Genomic DNA, 17,224 nt, shown 5'->3' on the forward strand with positions numbered 1-17,224 from the left:
GCAGCTTGGCAGTGACTTGGAAGTACAGGTCAGAGCCGGGAGGTGACGGGTGGACTCGCCCTGTGACAGGCAGACTGACACAGCACTCTGGGTCATACAGACCCGTTCTTGCTGGAGATATTGGATGCCCATCACATAGGGCCGCACGGGTGCGACTGACTGGCTTTGTAAATAATTCTCTCCTTGCTTCATTCAGACGAGGGGGCCGAATGCAGCTCCCTCACACTTGGCTGGGTTGTGAAGAGTCAATAGCAGTAAAAGCTTGTCTTTGTCACTACACTCAGCAGAGGGGGAAGGCGTCACCCTTCCACAATCACACTGCACAATAGGGGACGACACCTGAGTGCTGAAACGTGCTACAGAAAGTCATCCAGGCTGGGCTGTGTGGGCTTTTTCCAGAGCCAGCGCCTGGGCCCTTGACATGGTTCTGGCATGGCTCTGGCCAGACTTCTGGAGCAGGACTGTGCATAAGCCGTGGGAAGAAATGCAGGCGTTGCAGTGCAGATCAGGCCACGGACCTAGCTACAGTGGAAATGGAGTTAAGGATCCAGGGTTTGAAGGTGCGTTGGCCTTGCCTTCATTGGTCTCCAAACAGTGCTAGAAACCAGCGGAGCTGGAACTGTATTTACACTGAGTTTGAACCTAGCTCCTGGACTCGATTCCCAGCCAGTGTGGATGGGGACACAGAAATGAACCCGTTATTATAAATGTACATGTCTCTCTTGGACAAAAATGGGACTTATTTTGGCAGCACCATTAAAGCATCCTTTCCTTGTGGGAGCATTTCCAACCCAGGCACCAGTATAGGATGGTGGGTAGTTTACACTCCCCAGATTCCATCTGGGGCAGATGATGCAGCAAAACAGCAGAAATGTTCTTCTTTTGGACTCGATGGCCATTAGGGACAGGCTAGGAAACCGTCCCTGGGTCAAAGCCTCCTCAGGTTGCTAGTGAATGAAAGTCTTTGTCAGCAGGTGGCTGATAAGGGCCCCGCATGAAATGGATTTGCTCGTCTCAGAAAAGCTCCTGCTAGATAGGCAGACTCAGCAGAGAGGCAGAGAAGGATGTCCCAGCATGTGTGTGGTGTGAAAAACACCCACAGCCCTCTGGCCCTGGCATCAGCAGCTGAGGGAGTGTGGGACAGTTGCCCAGTTACTCTAGTACAAACACAGTGACAGGGCAGAAAGTGTGGACAGGCCAAAAATGCTGCTGTGTGAACACCGTCCGACGAGTATGTCAGAGCCTGGGTGCTACCAGGGCTCTCCCGGCAGTGTGCTGGAGAGGCGAGTTACAGATGGTCCCTCCAGGAGAGAGCAGAGGCATCCTGATGGAACAGTGTGGCAAGGAGTTTGTGGTGCTGCTGCCCGGGCAGCAGAATTCAGGCTCCAGAGCCATCAATGCATCACCCCCATAGCACCAAAACTTTCCATAAAAATACACGTGCCCGCACTCAGGGGCTTCCTCCGACTGGGTCTTAACATGCCCTGCCAGAGGGCTGGTGCTTTCAGCTATCGCACCCGAGAAAAATCCCCACTCCAGGGTCAGCCCTGGTAGGTGCACAGGCAGCCTTGGCTGAATACCTGTAGCCAAATTAAAAACGTTTGCAGACCGGCTGTGGCCTGGTGGTGATGAGCGAACCCTCGCGGCTGAGCAGCTAGCAAGGACCGGGAAAGCAAAGCTTTCATATCCAGGGTGAAAGGAAGGGGGACCGAAGGGGTGGAAACCCCCCCTCCTGTGCTAAAAGCAGAGCTTGAGTAGCGGCACCAACCCCAGCTCCCCTCTCCTTGCTGGCTGCTGCAGTGAGCGCTTCCCCTCCTGTCTCAATCTGCTTTAACCCCTGTTCATACAGGGAGAGGGCAAAGCCCAGCAGGGTCCAGATCCACCCTCCCAAGCGACTCCTACCAGGGCTCCAGCGCCCGTCAGCGCCAGGCTCTTGGCGTTTGGCTCCTAGAGGCAGGCAAATCTCAGCCCTCATTTCTCCTGCCCCCTTGCGGCCGTGGAGAAAAGCTGGCGGCCGTGGCCCCAACGGGCTCAAAACCCGAAGGCAAAGAAATCGACCCCGGATGAATTGGTTTGAAAAACCTGGCTATTGTGAAGCCAGTCTCGTGACTTTGGGGGCCTGACTCATGACGCTGGAACACTTCGGGCGGGCGACCCTGGCAATCTGGCCTCTCCTCTGCCCCGCTCCTTCCCCCGTCACTGCCTCAGAGCCTCTTCCTCTTCACCAGCCTCTCCTCCCCACCTCAGTCCCGAGGCCCCTTTCCCTCCCCCACACACCCTCACCCGCAGAGATTTTCCGCCTTCTTCTGTGGCCGCGTGGCCTGGCTGTGGGGCTTCCTAGAAGGGGCCTGGGGTGAGACGAGGCAGCGGGCCCAGCAGCACAGTCACTGCCCTCCGTGCGATCCTGACATTAGGCCTGGTCTCCCGCCAGCTGGGTAATGCCGGCTGGAAGCCCCGTCGGCCCCTGAGCCATGATGGAGGAACGGAGGAGGGATGCTGTAAACCCTGGCTGTCGCTGCGGGCTGGTGGAGCGTGGGCCAGGCTATGGGGGAGCTGGTTTGGACAGTGGCTCCTTCTTTCAGCCAGCACCCAGCTGCGTGCACTGCAGCAGCTGACGGGGAGCGGGTGGGCGGGCTGCAAGATCAGCTGCGTGTTGGGGCACAGGATCAGCTGTGCTCAGAGCTTTCAGCTGGTCCCTCCTGCTCCCTGGTCCCAGTGGACAGTGGCAAGACCTACATCCCTGTGCAGGGAGGGCAGACAAGGTCTGAGCTTTACTCACTAGCGTGCAGTGACTCTGCACATGCATTTATGGGTCACCTCTCCCTGCCCACCTTAGGGAATCAGCAGCTACCGGTCCCAGGAGCCTAAGATCCACCCTCTGGGAGCTCAGAGACTGCCTCCCAGTTCCGAGCGGCCGTTAATCTGCTCCTGCTTTCGTGCTCCTATTTTCCTAGAAAAGGAGACCAGCCAGAAAGCTGAGCTCTGGCAGCAACGTGCACAGTCCTGTCTCACCTAATGTGTATAAAATCCAGGCTGTGGCTTTACCATGGAGGGGACGGAGTGATTCCCAAATGCCGTTTAACTGCAAGATCTGGACAGAGGGGACTGGAGAACCACCAGGCAGGAAAGAGAGAGATGCTTGCATTTACTATCCGGCCAAACCCTTCCAGCATATTGCAGCCATAGCAACAGAGATGGGCTGTCCCAGCCGGAGTCTGCAGTGCAATAAAAGGAGAGAGGGACGCAGGGAAAGAAAGAGCCTTGCATCGCACTGGGCAATCTCCTAAGGGGTTGGCACAAATAAACAGCAACTGGAAGCAACTGGAGCCAATCCCTCGGCTCTCTTTGTAATGCTTTCTGACACAGATTCCTCTCCATGGCTGACTTTGCAACTCTCCCCTCCTTCCACAGCTTCTTTTCATGTGACTAAATTATACACAAGACGAGGAACATGCTGGAAATTCTAATAAAAACCCACATCTGCAGGTTTGTACTGTAGGCCAAATCCTTCTCACCCCTAGGGCTGCTCACGTGAGTAAAAAGGAGCAGGTGCTGGCCCTCAGTCAGTACCATGGAAAGCCTTGTCTGTATCAAGGCAACAAAGAGAAATCTCTCTGTTAAATACAGGAGAGCACAAGGGATTTCCAACCCCACAAGCCAACGCAAACGCTCTGAGTGCAGTAGGCCCCACGTGGAAATGGCAGGGTGACAATCCCTTTAACTCGCAGTTTGTGCTGTCCCAGCAGCAGAAGCATCATCCTGAGAAGGAAGCAGAAGCGTTAACTTCCCCACAGACTTGTCTGGGGTTGGGGGTGGGCAGAAAGCACACATCTCTTGCAGGGATGGGCCCTTGTTTTGCATCTTTCATGCAAATGACGCCAAAACCCTTGGCTGAGTTACATGGCAGAGAGCTATCCGCTGAACAGCAGAAGGGAGAGAAAGTCAAGCTAGAGACAGGCAGCGGCTCTTCCAGATGGCAGGCATTGCAGACAAGGTTCGCTCTCGCCCCCGCAGGGGCAAGGCTGGGTGGAGTGTATTGAAAAGTTGCATGTTTTCGTCCTGGGCAATTCTAACCTCCTTGTAGCAGGATTGCAGCCTGTGCGTTCCAAAGCTGCTGCTTTTCCCTCGTACCAGACTCTGTCCCGTCACTGGAGACTGCTTCGGTGTCTGTGTAACCCTCATGATCTGCTTCAAGTTACACACAAACCCTTTGTCGCTTTAGCTCCAGAACGACATGTGTGATCCTCAGGGGATGCTACAGGGCTGGCTGCTCTGGAGCAGTGAGAAAGGATGGCGCAGTGGTTAGGGTTAGCCGAGGATATGGGAGAGGAGCTCAATTCCCTGCTCTGCCACAGACTCACTGTGTGATCTTGGGCAAGTCACTGAGCTTCTCTGAACCTCAGTTCTCCATCTGAACAATGGGGATAAGAGTACTGCCCTGCCCCACAGGGTATTATGGGGACAAATACATTGAAGATTGTGCAGTGCTGAGATTCTACAGTGATGGGTGCTGTACCAATGCCTTAGACAGGCAAGCCTGATCCCAAAGCAGATGGGCAGGGCCTGTCCTGCTTTTCACTGATCTGCAGAAACTTCAGGGAGCAAGAAAAGAAGGAGAACGTAGAGCAACTCCCAAACCTCCACCATCCCTGCTGGAAGCTCCTGGGTTTGGACGCCGGCATGAAGTGCCTCCTAGTAAATACATGACCTGGCTGGAGCTGCTCCTTCCTCTACAGGTGTCACATAACCTGGGTCTGACTCCTCACACCCAGTGCACAGGTGCAGCCCCTGCATTTCAGCCGTGGTTTTGCTGTGACTCATTTGGCCTTTTCCCTATTTCTAGTGAACAGCTCAGAGACCAGAATTGTCCTTTGAGAGCTTTTTATCCTACCAGGCCTTTGCTTGGAACACAGGAATCACCAGGCAGGACCCGAGCACGGGTCCATGCAGTCCAGTGGCCTGTCTCCAACAGTGGTCGGCACCAGCTGCTCCAGAAGAAGGTGTGATGGACCCCCACAGGCAGCTGTGGGGTAACCTGCGCCCAGGGAAAGGTTCAGAGGATGGTGTTCATTTTCCCCCTAACGTAACCAATAACAATGTCTGATTATTTTGGCTTTTTTTACTGAAGATCTCGAAGTGTTTAATGAACTAGTCAGCCTTAGTCACACCCCTGTGAGTTGGGTCCTGTTCTAGAGGCTGCAAAAATTAGTCTCCCAAAGTACCTGCAGCCCATGACTGGAAAGGGGAAGTAGCCCCATGGCTTCAGATTCAAAACCTGCCATCAGTGAGGTGCGCTTTCCTCCCACCTGTCCAGGAGACCCTCTCCACAGACACACCAGGATCTGTTCCTGCAGCTCTCCAAGGTTGCAGCCCCAGCAGAAGCGGTTAAGGCTCCTGAGTGAGTTTCCAGTGACTGATTCAGATCAAACCATGTGGTGTCAGAGTACAAAGGGCAGCCTACTGTAAACCATTTAAAGGAACCTGCGCCCTTTTCAGACGCCATCACTTGAATGCAGCATGGGCTGACTCCAGTGGTCAAAGCACCAGCCAGATGGCCTGGCAATCTGGATTCTGTTCCTGGCTCCACTGCGGACTCACTCAACGACCTTCAGGCAAGTCACTTTCTTCCAAAGTGAAAGCAGGCGTCTCACACCATATTTAGGCATCTACTTATAAGTGACCTGATTCTGAGAGGTGCTGAGCACCTGCAGTTCCCACTGCAGCCAGATCAGGAGGCGCCGACCTTGAGGAGACATGGCTGAGCTCCTATTGTACTTCCAGGAGGCACTCAAGGACAATACTTCCCGGAGCTCCTCCGGGGCTGGCCAGGAGTGCAACAGCCCTAGCGGAAGGTTGTGGCCGGACAGACACACCAGAGAGCAAAGCAGACGTTCTGCCTGCTTTACAAACGGAGACCTGTACTTTACATACTGGCTGTGTATCGTAACTGCCGTGCATGCAGTTCCACCCATGTTTATCCCATTCTCCTTGTGCAGTAGCCACTGGGACGGAAGAACTTGGTTCTGCCTTCACCAGTCCAAAAAGGCTTCTCCAGGCCCATCCTACAACCTCATGCATCTGAGTCAGTCTGTTGAAATCAGCACGATGTGCAAGGCAGGACTGCGGGACTTGGCTCTTCCTGAGTCATATATGAAATGCTGTGGATGGGTGATAACGTTCAGGAGGAACCCACTTGGCAGCCCATGTTTTTCTCTGTACTGTCCACTTCTTCTTCTTTAAAGAGGCAGCTTCACTTGTGGAGTGAGTCAGACCGTGTCTGTTCTAATCCCACACCTACTACCAGGTTTGGGCAAGTGACTCAACCTTTCTGCTGCCCAGCCTGTAAAATGGGGTGTAGGGAAGAGCCCTCACAGAGGGTTTGCAGATGTTAAATGCTCTGTGTTATTTATTGCTGCTGTTACCGATCGCTTGGAGGGCGAGGAGCAGTCTTGTCCTCCACAGCCCACCCAGACTTCTTGGGAGTTAATGCTTGTCTGGGGCTGAGGTCCCTTCACTGTGTAGCTCTGTGTATTAGTCAGTGGCTGTGCAAGATCTGTATTCATTGTGGTTCCATTTTCTGACTCACCCACCTACCACTTGAGGGTAAACAGAAAAACTGTACCATGGATGCACTGCAGTTGTGTAGTTAAACAAATGGTGCAAGAGTAGCCAGTGCATTCTTTGCACTAGTGGGCTGGAAATAACAGCAGAAATTGGCCGATAGGGAGCCAGGCTGTACATTTGGGGTCCAGATCTGGATTTCAAACATCCCAAAGTTCCCAGGGAGTTGGATCAAGAGTCTTCGTTTAAGCCTCATAGAAAAAAAGAGGCCAACTGCAAATTCTAGATCAGGGGTGGTTTTGGTGTTGTGAGTCAGCTCCTGCCATACAACCAGCCGTGCAGAATAATTCCCCAACGCACAGGCAGGAGTGCCCAAGAGGCAACATGCTGGGACTTGCCAGTATCCCAAGGAGGCGGAGTCTGCCGAGAGAGGAGATGTTTGTCCCTAACTGACTAGCACATTTGCTGTCGATCTATGGCATTTCTACAGTGCCTACCGCCCGGTGTCTGAGCCAGCACTAGCTGGCAGAGGAGTGGCCTGGATTTCGCCATGCCCAGCGGACCAGCAAAGTGCCTCTCATTGCATTGCAACAACCTGCCTTGTGCTGTCAGGATTCCTCACGCAGGAAATGCACCTGGCGACCCGCCCCTCATCACTGGCTGGCTGCTCTAAGGACAGGATTTCACCTTCTGGGCGAAGGAAGGGAACAGCGCGGACGGCCCAACCGAGCAAAGCACGGAAGCACATGCTTCGTTTTGAGCATGTGAGTAATCTGACTGAAGACAATGCGACAACTCCTGTGCTTCAGGTTAAGCACGGGCCTAAATGCGTCACAGGATCAGGCCAGGCAGCTCATCAGCTGGCAGGGTTGAGTCCCATGCTTGGTAGGAAGTGTTTGCAGGATTGGGCCCTAAGGAATCAGTTCAGCTAGTTCATCTCTCACAGTTACTTTCAGTGGAAATGGAAGCTGCTCCCCCTTTTAGCACCAAACTGAGGTGCCCCATTGAGTGTTAGCACAGTGCAGAGTATTAACCAGCCAACAAGAAGCTGGAGTCCTCGCTGCCATCCTATTGTTTCTAGCCTACGTTATATTTCCCAGGAACCCTGCAGTCTCAGCTTCATTAATTATGCAAATGAAAGGTGTTGCAGACACACCATCTCTGGATAGGATCCCTGTGACAGAAGTTCCACTCCGAACCTTTTGTCCATCGGCCTTTAATTTTGGCAAGAGAGGGTCCAGGAGCAGCATCGGGCAGGATGGATGTTTGCAATAATTATCCAGTCATCCCCTTCAAGTATACTGCAACCATAGCAACAGACAGATGTTCTGTCCCAGCCAGAGCCTGCAGTGAGCTGGGGAAAGAAGCACAAAAATTAACCTCTTCAGGCCCAGGCCTTCAAGGAATCCATTTTAGTCCTGGACTGGAGAGGACTTTGATGTCTCCTAGTGTATCCTGGGAAAACAGATACAACAAAAGAAGTGAGAAATAAATAAATAAAACATCCCCACATTCACCCAATCACATCGCTCCATCAAACATTGGTATAGAGGAAGCTAATGGTTACCTCTGGTTACCAGGTGACGTGGGGCCTGAACCTGTGAGCCACTTGCGGACCCTGCACGCTTGCTCAAGTTGGCGCGAACGACAGATGCTCGGTGTCTCACAGGGGGCGGCTGGTCCTTGCAGGATCAGGTGTTGAGTGTGTAATTCTAGAGGTTATGTAGGAAACAAGAGGTGTCCATTTGGGACGTGTATTCATAACATGGGAAGGTTTCCATTCCCTGTGGTCGCTAACTACAGGGTGGTCACAAAAGCTATTGTGCCGTGCAGCCACACTGGGGGGCGGGGGCCGGCGGGGAGCACTTGGAGGAGATGGTTTTGGTGTCTGAGCTGTTTACCAGAAACAGGGGAAAGACCAAATGAGTCACTTCAAAGCTATGGTTGAAATGCAGGGTCTGCACCTGGGCAGTGGCTGTGAGGAGTCAGACCCAGGTGACGTGAGGCCTGGAGAGTAAGCAGCAGCTCCAGCAAGGTAAAGCATTTGCCAGGAGGCAGCTTGAGGTCTGGTGCACGGGTGGATGGCAGCAAGTACCGGAAGGTGGATGAACCGAGCGGTGTCCATTCGGGGATGCCCCTTAATAACATGTGAAGGTTTCCATTCTCCGTGGCGATGTGGTCACACAAGATACTCCATTGTGCATCCAAACAGGGGCGAGGGGGGGGGGGAGGATCACTTGAAGGAGCACCCACTGTTCAATTAAAAAGCCGCACAAAGGGTTTGAGATATGGGGGTGCAGGATTCACCCAGGAGAAAACAGCATTGCGTGGCTGCGCAGCGGCTCCGGGACTAGCCTGGCTTGATGGGAGGCCATCAGGGCCTTTGTGCCCTGCACACAGCAATGAAAACACCATCCTCTGTAAACTCTGCTTCCACTGAAGGCCCCCTGGGAAGAGGCAACCCCCTGGGGCCACAAGGTCTGCAGGGCCACCAGCCCAGCCAGCCGTTGATGTCCACTCTAAAAATTAAACCAAGCAGCAGCGTTTAAAACTTTCAAAACTAAGGGCCAGATCCTCAGCTGGTGTAAATCAGCAAAGCTCCAGTGACGTCAACAGAGTGCCACCGACTGAGGAAGTGGCCCTGGAAAGGTCTGATCTCTCACTCCCATGCCAGCAATAGCTGGGGGCTGTACAGAGGCAGCCCTGCCAAGCTGTGGGGAGACAGGGGTTCCTCTTGGCACTCTAGGGCAATCCCTCTGACCACATAGGAGCCGCTCTAAGGAGAGTCCCCCCAGATGGAGGCAGCTACCAAGGCTGCTGCAGGCGGGGATTTCCAAAGAGGAAGATGGGAAGGAGAGGATCTTTAGAAGGGAGACAACCGAACCTCTGTAATGACAGGGATGAGTGACATATAGAGGGAGGCAAACCTCGTGGCTGCGCTGTGTGGGGTCAGTGCAATAACCTGCCATCCTGCAAACTAATGCAGATGCAAGAGGTCTCAGTGACAAGGTTTCACTTCCCAAACGGTAGAACTATTTTTGATCCATATTACTTCCTTTTTTGCTCTTTGCCATTCAGACTATGAAAAATCTAACTATCAAGGGGGCATTCTATCTCTTTAGGGTTCCCTGATGACGGCTCTTACTCCACCAACACAGCCTATCCTGGGAAGCTCTCAGACTTTGATCCTCAGATTTTTCTGCTTTAAAAAGAAAGGGGTAAATCTGCTGATCGTGAAAATGAGGGCTGGGTGGCATCACCCACATCATGTATGATCTGGGCGGTGCTGTCAAGCTCCCCCATGCAGCTCTGGAAATGTAACTCAATCCTGATCTGCAACGGCTTGGCTGTTCCAATCCCAGGCTCCCACACAACTCAGGCATTGTACTGGTATTTCAGTCCAGACCAAAGCATCTCAGCTATTCCAGTCCGGAGCTCCCACATAGCTCTTCCAATGCACCTCAAACCAGCATTTGAGCTGTTCAAGTCTTGGACCTCTCAGGCAAAGAGGATGATAAGCTGAGCTAGGTCTAGGAAAAGTAGGATCAGCTATTAAGCTAGTTCTGCCATTCAGACTCCATTTTTTCTGCAACACCTCTGCCTATTGTAGTCCTAGGCCTCTCCTGAGGAAAGCCACAGTGAATTGGGTTTTGGTGTTGTGATATGGATAGAAGTCCAATAGAGACAAGAAGAAAACCACCCTCTTGGCTCTCCACTCAAAACTATTCTGACTCATTACCTTACCTCGGTTTGCATTAGATTTGGGGAAATCCTGGGAATAGTTTTGCTTTTGTAAAACCTCATTGCTTAGATTCAGTTTGCCAAAACCAGGGGTGAAACCAAATTCCTATTTTACCCAAATCCAGCAAAGGTCAAGAGCTTCAGATAAATGGTTCCAGTTTGGGTCCAACTCTGAATATCAATCCAGATAGTGACCAATAAAAACAAAATAATCCACTGCACCAAGGGCCCTAGTTTTTATTTTATTGTATAAGTCAGTTGTTCGCAAGCTGAAATCCATGACGCACTTGCTGTCGGCCAGTGGAGGCTGGACTTTTAGATGATGCTGTCTGTCCCTATTTCCAGCGGCTACACTGCATTTAAAAACAGCTACAAATATTTTAGGTACCTTCCTCATATCACTTTTCCAGGTAAGCCACAGTTGTAGTTGCCACAGGATGTTATAGGAACTTGTGTGGGATAGGAAGTGTCCACAGGACGAGATCTCCATTAAGATGTGGACCATGTTAGGGAAGTGTTTTAGAGCCCTGGTGCAGTTTATCTGCAAAATATTTAAAAAAAAACCAAAACAAACAAAAAAAAAAAAACATTCTCACTCAAATGAGAAATTGTAACTTCTCTGTCTGAGCAGTGGATTTCATTGAGCAGCTCCTGACAGTCAGCCAAGGGGCTTGTAGAAGACGGCAACATGAAACAGGCTGATGTCCACAATGAACTTACCTGATCCTCTTTTCCTTTACACTTTTTAGCAGAGGAAATTTTCCAGTTGTCCAGAACAGAAATACTCTCAGGTACTAGTTTAGAATTATAACTAATCTCACTGCTTGGGACGCTCCCATTCCGTGGGGAGCTGAGTGCTTTCAACTTCCTCTGAAGTCAGTGTATAGAAGTTGAGGATGCTCAACACTCACAAGACGGGGCCAGGCCCTTAGACCAGCACTGATTCACTGCATGGACCCTGACAAGGATTAGCAGTTAGTCTAACACGGTTTAGCTGTCGTCTGATATAGAAGTGGATATACATTTGTAGGAAACATAGGAATTGCCATATTGCCATACTCAGTCAGCCCATCTAGTCCAGACTGTGGTCTCTGCACTAGCAAATACCAGAGATTTCAAAGAAAGGTTCAAAAACCCCCAGAGTGGGTGATTATGGATATTTCATTTCACAAAGAAAGTTTCTTTCAAGCCCCAGGCAATTAGTTTTAGGCTTAGGGAGAAGTGAAAGGCCAGAAGGGACCATCAGATCATCTAGTCTGACCTCCTGTATATCACAGGCTACCCTCAGCCAGCCATTGGCACGCCACACCCAACAGCCAGAATTAGAACAAAGTATTACAGCCCTCAGCATACTTAACTACTGTGTGCCACAGGCAGAGAACAGGAGGAATCAAGGTGTAAAAAAACAGCAGGGTATTGGTTAAGTGAGAGATACCCAGATGATCCTAGCAAGTGATTTGCACCCCACACTGTAGAGGAAGGGGAACAAATCCCAATCTCAGCTAGGGGAAAATTCCTTCTCTACCCATGACTCATGCCCTGAAGTGTGATGGTTTATAGCCCTAAAACTTTTCTTATCCAAATTTTTAATCCTATGAAGCTCTTGGCTTCCATGTTATCTTATGGCAATGAATTGAATTCTGCACGTGAACTCTATACATTGTGCAAAAAAAATGTGCTTTAATCAGTTTTGCTGCCTTTCAATGTCATGGGTTGCCCCTAGTTCTTGCATTAAGAGAAGAGGTAAATAAGTTGCCTGATTCACCTTTTCTGTACCATTCATTATTTTGCAAACCTCTGTCTTGTCCTCTTGTACTAAACTGTTCCAGTCTTTCCACACTAACATTTTCATCATCTATCTCCAATTTTCTCCTGGTTCTGCACCGTCCTTTGTGACAGAGACTGAGCAGAACTGAACACAGTATCTCAGGTGAAGATGTACAATTAATTTGTAGAATGCCATTATGAAAAGAGCTGATGTCAAATTTATATTTATTAGATATTATTAAGCATGATGATTATTTATATATGTACATAATAATGCATCTAGTTTGATAGTATGTATCATCTACGCAAATTCACATGGCAATATATAAGAAATAAAATGTGCTGAACAAAGATCAATTTCTCTACCCGCCAAAACTCACAGTTTACAACCCAGCACTTGCAAACTCTTACACACATTCTTAACTTTAAGCATATGAGTGGTCCCAATGACATGCATTATTATGGAATAGCATGTCGTCCTAATGAGATTACTGACATGCTCAAAGTTAAACCCATATGTGAGTGTATTATTCTGATTGAGGCCTAAGATATTGATCTTTATGCTGATCCTGAATGGAAATGGCCTTCAAAAATCTTCATCCAGAAAATGGTATTCCTTCCTTTTGTTTAATGTGCTGCCTCTGTTTTATCAGAACAACTCAGCCCCGAACTCTCAGGGGAAAGATCCTTTGTATCATTTACTGGAGAAAGCCCCAAACCCACTCATTAGAAACAACAGACAGATTCAGATCATCATATGGAAGAGCAGGCAAAAGCAGCTAGTCAGAACCCTTAACAAATCGGACCAGATGGAAGAAGGGAGAAAAATCTGGTCAAATGAAAAAGCAAACAGGCCAAGATTCTCAAGATCTAGACAATTAAAAAAACCCAAACCCAGACAGCACTGCATATTGGATCCATGGACACCAATTTACAAATCCTGCAATCTTCCATTTTTTCGATGTCCATCTTTGTCAGGGAGAAGACCATTAAGATATTTCCTTACCATCCACCGCTGTCATGGTGTGCCGGGCGCACTGACTGAGCCATCTTGATACATTCGAAGCACACACGCTACCCAAACAGCCTGCTGACTGTGAATGGTCGCTAAAGGAATCTGTGACTAATTGGCTAGCATATGGAACATGTCAACCCCCCCCTTGCAATCATTCATTTCCTGGATTCCCGTGTCTTCACCATCTCAGATTTATGCTCCTCACCTTTAAGGCTTTAAATAATCTCAGCCCCACCTTCATCTCTGCTCTTGGTCCTTACATCCTGCTTCCTGTGATGCTCACCTATGCATTTAGACCCTGATTTTATGCATAGGAATACCTTTGTTCACATGACTAGTCTTATCTGTTCAATGGGATACTCATGTGAGTAATGTTACTCACCTGTGTCAGTGGTTGCTGGACAGAGCCCGGAGGGCTCGATCCTCCAAAGATTTATGCAAACAACTTTATTCATTCAAACAATCTCACTGAACTCAATGGGAATTCTCATGTGTGTGTGGTTACTCTGTCCCGTCTAAGCTAGGTCTTAAGATCTTCAGGGCACAGCCTCTGCCTTAGTCCATATTCTGCAAAGTGGCATGCATGTCTATGGTGTAAGAAGGGTGTCTATTAATAATAAATAATAATAATGCTTATTAGTCTACTTCCTGGTGATGGAGCCCATATGTTTGATGCTTGCCATGAACTGGCAGTGATAAATCGCAAATTAGTTCAGTTGATTGGAAAACGACCAGATTCTGTGGTCATGCTAGCTCTTAAACACACTCTGGAGTGGGTGAACAGGGGTGGGAGAAGATGTCTGCTCACTCCCTTTCCCCAAAGGTAATTCAGACAAGAGTTTATAATTTATGGGAATAAAAGGTGGGAGTGGGGGGGTGTTGTTTTTTTTTCCCTTGGCAACAGTCCCGCTCCTAAGTGGTTAAACTGCAAGACAGAAAACTAAGTGATTTATCTCAATCAAGGGGTTTGATCATTGCTAAGAAGAATGGAAAAACCCCTTCTGTTACCATCATAGTGCAAATGCATACTTAATTTTATTAATAAAAGTAAAGTTTCTCCTTTCTCCCCTTCCAAATAAACACCTTCTGCTAAACAGCTGGACTACAGTGCCCCAGTATTTCCTTCCTCTACATTCCTGTCCAGCTAGCTACCCCCATACCTGCTACCATGGCCAATTTATAAAAAGGGTTTCTTTTCTTTCTTATCTTTCTTTTTTGTGCCTGCCACTCCTTGACACGGAGTTCAGCTGGGCTGCTTCATTGCTCAGTGTCTCACAGGCTGAACTTGACTTGGGATGCAAGACATTCTTTGCAAGGAGGTTGGTTGTTGAATCATGAGTATGCACATACTTTTTTCCATGATGCCTTCCTGCCACTTCCACCATCCTAGCTGTCCCCTGCAGCACTGTCATTTGGTCAAAGCAGTACTTCCATGGCCTGTTGATTCTTGAAAAGGTGTCCATTTTCTTTGTAGTGACCACCCCAAATATTGTGATATACCGAGGACTTCCCTTCCAGCCTTCCCATCTTGTACATCTTTGGAGCAACCAGAGATGAGGCTGTGCTCCAAATATCCATTCCAGGTTTTATGCTGCTGAGCCTGGTGCATGGTGGGACAGGACTGTGGGAGTTTAGTCAGTGCTACATGGAGACCCACACAGTGCCAATCAACAACCTTTGTCATTATGTATTTCACGACTGACTCTCAGTGCTTTAAGAAGCTCCTAGTAAGCACAGACCAGACAGCACCTATAATTACTTTTTGCTTTTTATCCTGTCACACCACATCTGGAATGGACCCAGTTCCTATCAGTATTTCATGCTTATCTGAACCTTATCAAAATTCTTCTTTCCTCTCCTCTTTTCTACTCACCACATTCCTCCCAATTCAACCAGCTCCTTCATCCCCAAATCAATTTCTCTATGCCCCAAATGGTTCTCTGATACTCCAAATTCTTTACCCAGATTCCACACAGGCTCCTGTCTCCCTGGCCCACCCCTCCCTTTGGTAACAACACAATGACTAATTAGTGTGTATGTGTACCACTGACCCCTACGGGCGAGCATTAGAACAGCTCAGATGTGTGCCATGGGTCCAATAAATAGCACTGTTCTTTAGCTCGAGTGATGGAGGCCTGAGCTTTCGGAGCAGATCCGAATTCTGTCCTCTTCATCATGCCCATGGTGTGCCGCATAACGGCAACTATGGAACTTGCAGATTGTTGTAATAGCATAACAGAGGGACAAAAGGGCCTGTGAAGGGCTTTAGGCGGCTATTTCTGGGTCAGAGGTGCACCCTTTTGCCCCAGGATGTATCCAATGTGTAGACAGCAGGTGGCCCAGCAGAGATAGCCAGATCTGCCCAGACTCAGAGCTGGGTTTCAGCAAAAGCACCATCAGTGGCCCGCTGAAGATCATGGGGAGGGAGAAGACTAAAAACCCAAACGTATAATAATTTGATGCTGTGCTACATTTGGGCCAGGCCTTATTTTATGTTGGCTCACCTGTATTATGAATTACCCTGACAATGTCTCAATGTATGAAAAGGTTGTGGGTAGTCTATTTATACTATTATACAGATAATCAGTAATAAATTACACACTTACAGCATTTCCACCCATGTTGAAGCCTTTTACAAATCTTGAGATAGGTGTACTCATGACTTTCCCAATGGGGAAACTGAGGCATAGACAGATTAAGTGACTTTCCCATGGTCACTCACTGAGTCTGTGGCAGAGCTATCAATAGATAGCAAATCTCCTGACTCTCTGTCCCGGGGCTTAACCACAAGACCATCTGTCTTCCCTAGAGCAATATGGCATGAAGTCGCAGGCTTGGTTTTCAACACCTTTGTCTCTTGGCCAGCCAGTTGACACAGGAAACATGAATCAGGCAGAATATGGTGGTAACCTTCATTATATTGGCAAAATCATTGATCACAATAATGAGGGGAGCTTAGCTCCAGTACCAAAGGTACCAAGGTACATGTGCTCAATGTATCAAAAAAGGCTAATTCCGACCAAGGGGAAACTGACCATTTCAGGCACAGTTTGCTTTCGGGGACTATGACTGGTGGAAGGAGACTGGGTTCAAAGGACATAGTTTGAGCAGGGATCTTGACTTTTGAGGGGGGAAGGGGCGGGAGGGGGGCAGGGAAAAGGTGCTGACTGGACTGTTTCACGGGCTGGGTGAAAAACCAGGATTTGCAGCGCAATCTCAGGATTATTTAAGCCAGGGTCCATGCCCTGGGACCATTTAGGCCAGTCCCAGGTACATATTAGGGTTTGGATTTTGTCCATTTTGAGTCTCTTGGGGCAGTTTGGGGGTCCCGAGCTATTCTAAGGGTCTCCCCGTGGTTTTTGGAGGGAGGGTCCCCCGAAGGGTTCAGGGAAGTCAGAGGGTGTTTTGAGAGGATTATTTCCGAGGATTCAGGGCCCCTGACACTCCCAGGGACTGTGTCTGCCTGTGGGCTCAGGCTCCCAGCCAGAGACGCTCGACAGGTGGCTGCTTTCCCAGTCGCACCCTGTCCCGGGCCCGGCCGGGGCCAGGCACACGTGCGCCCCTGCCGAAGAGGAAGCGGCTCTTTGTTGAGACACCTGGTCCCGAGGCGCGGCCAGTTCCCCTTCTTCCCCGGGCGGCCCCGTCTCTCCTTCCCCTTCCCCCACGTGCCGCCCGGCCCGGCCCACGGGCGCCCCCCTTTCCCCCCTGTGCGCCCCTCGCCGGCCCGGTCCCAGGCGGGTAGCGCGGCCCCCTGCAGCCCCCGGGGCCGGGGAAGTGGGGGGTCGGGGGCGAGGCGGCGAGGGGGCCGCGCCGCGGCTCTAACAGGTGGGATCCCGCGGCGAGGAGGCGGCGGCCGGAGGGGGGCGGAGGAGGCAGGGACGGGCGGGCGGGCGGGAGGGAGGGGGACGAGCCGGAGCCGCCTGTGATCCTGTGACAGGAGCGGCTGCTGCTGCTGCTGCTGGCGCCGCCGGTGCCTCCCTCTGCCCGGCTCGCTGTCCGGCTGCCGCGCTCCCCCTCCCGGGGACTCGCCCCCGCAGCCCGTCCCGACTCCATCCCCGCCAGCCGGGCCGGGCCGGGCCGGGCCGGGAGCAGCGCAGCGCCGGGGCCGGGCCGGGCCGGGCTCGCCGCCGTCCGCAGCCC

General features: G+C 50.5%; 1 long non-coding RNA gene across 2 annotated transcripts; it reads right to left on the bottom strand.

Moving 5' to 3' along the window:
* Nucleotides 1-5,841: 5,841 nt before the first annotated feature.
* LOC137157277 (uncharacterized) lies at nucleotides 5,842-13,367 on the bottom strand. Of its 2 annotated transcripts, XR_010921045.1 has the most exons (4): nucleotides 13,290-13,346; nucleotides 8,129-8,273; nucleotides 7,718-8,016; nucleotides 5,842-6,981 (listed from the first exon to the last, which is right to left on the bottom strand). It is a non-coding gene; the product is annotated as an uncharacterized lncRNA (long non-coding RNA). The 2 variants fall into 2 exon arrangements; XR_010921044.1 differs by lacking the exon at nucleotides 8,129-8,273 and having other exon boundaries at nucleotides 13,290-13,367.
* Nucleotides 13,368-17,224: the final 3,857 nt, after the last annotated feature.

Source organism: Emydura macquarii, unplaced genomic scaffold, assembly GCF_026122565.2.
Source record: "Emydura macquarii macquarii isolate MOO-44397 ecotype Brisbane River unplaced genomic scaffold, CSIRO-AGI_Emac_v2 contig_1483, whole genome shotgun sequence".
Classification (NCBI taxonomy): domain Eukaryota; kingdom Metazoa; phylum Chordata; order Testudines; family Chelidae; genus Emydura; species Emydura macquarii.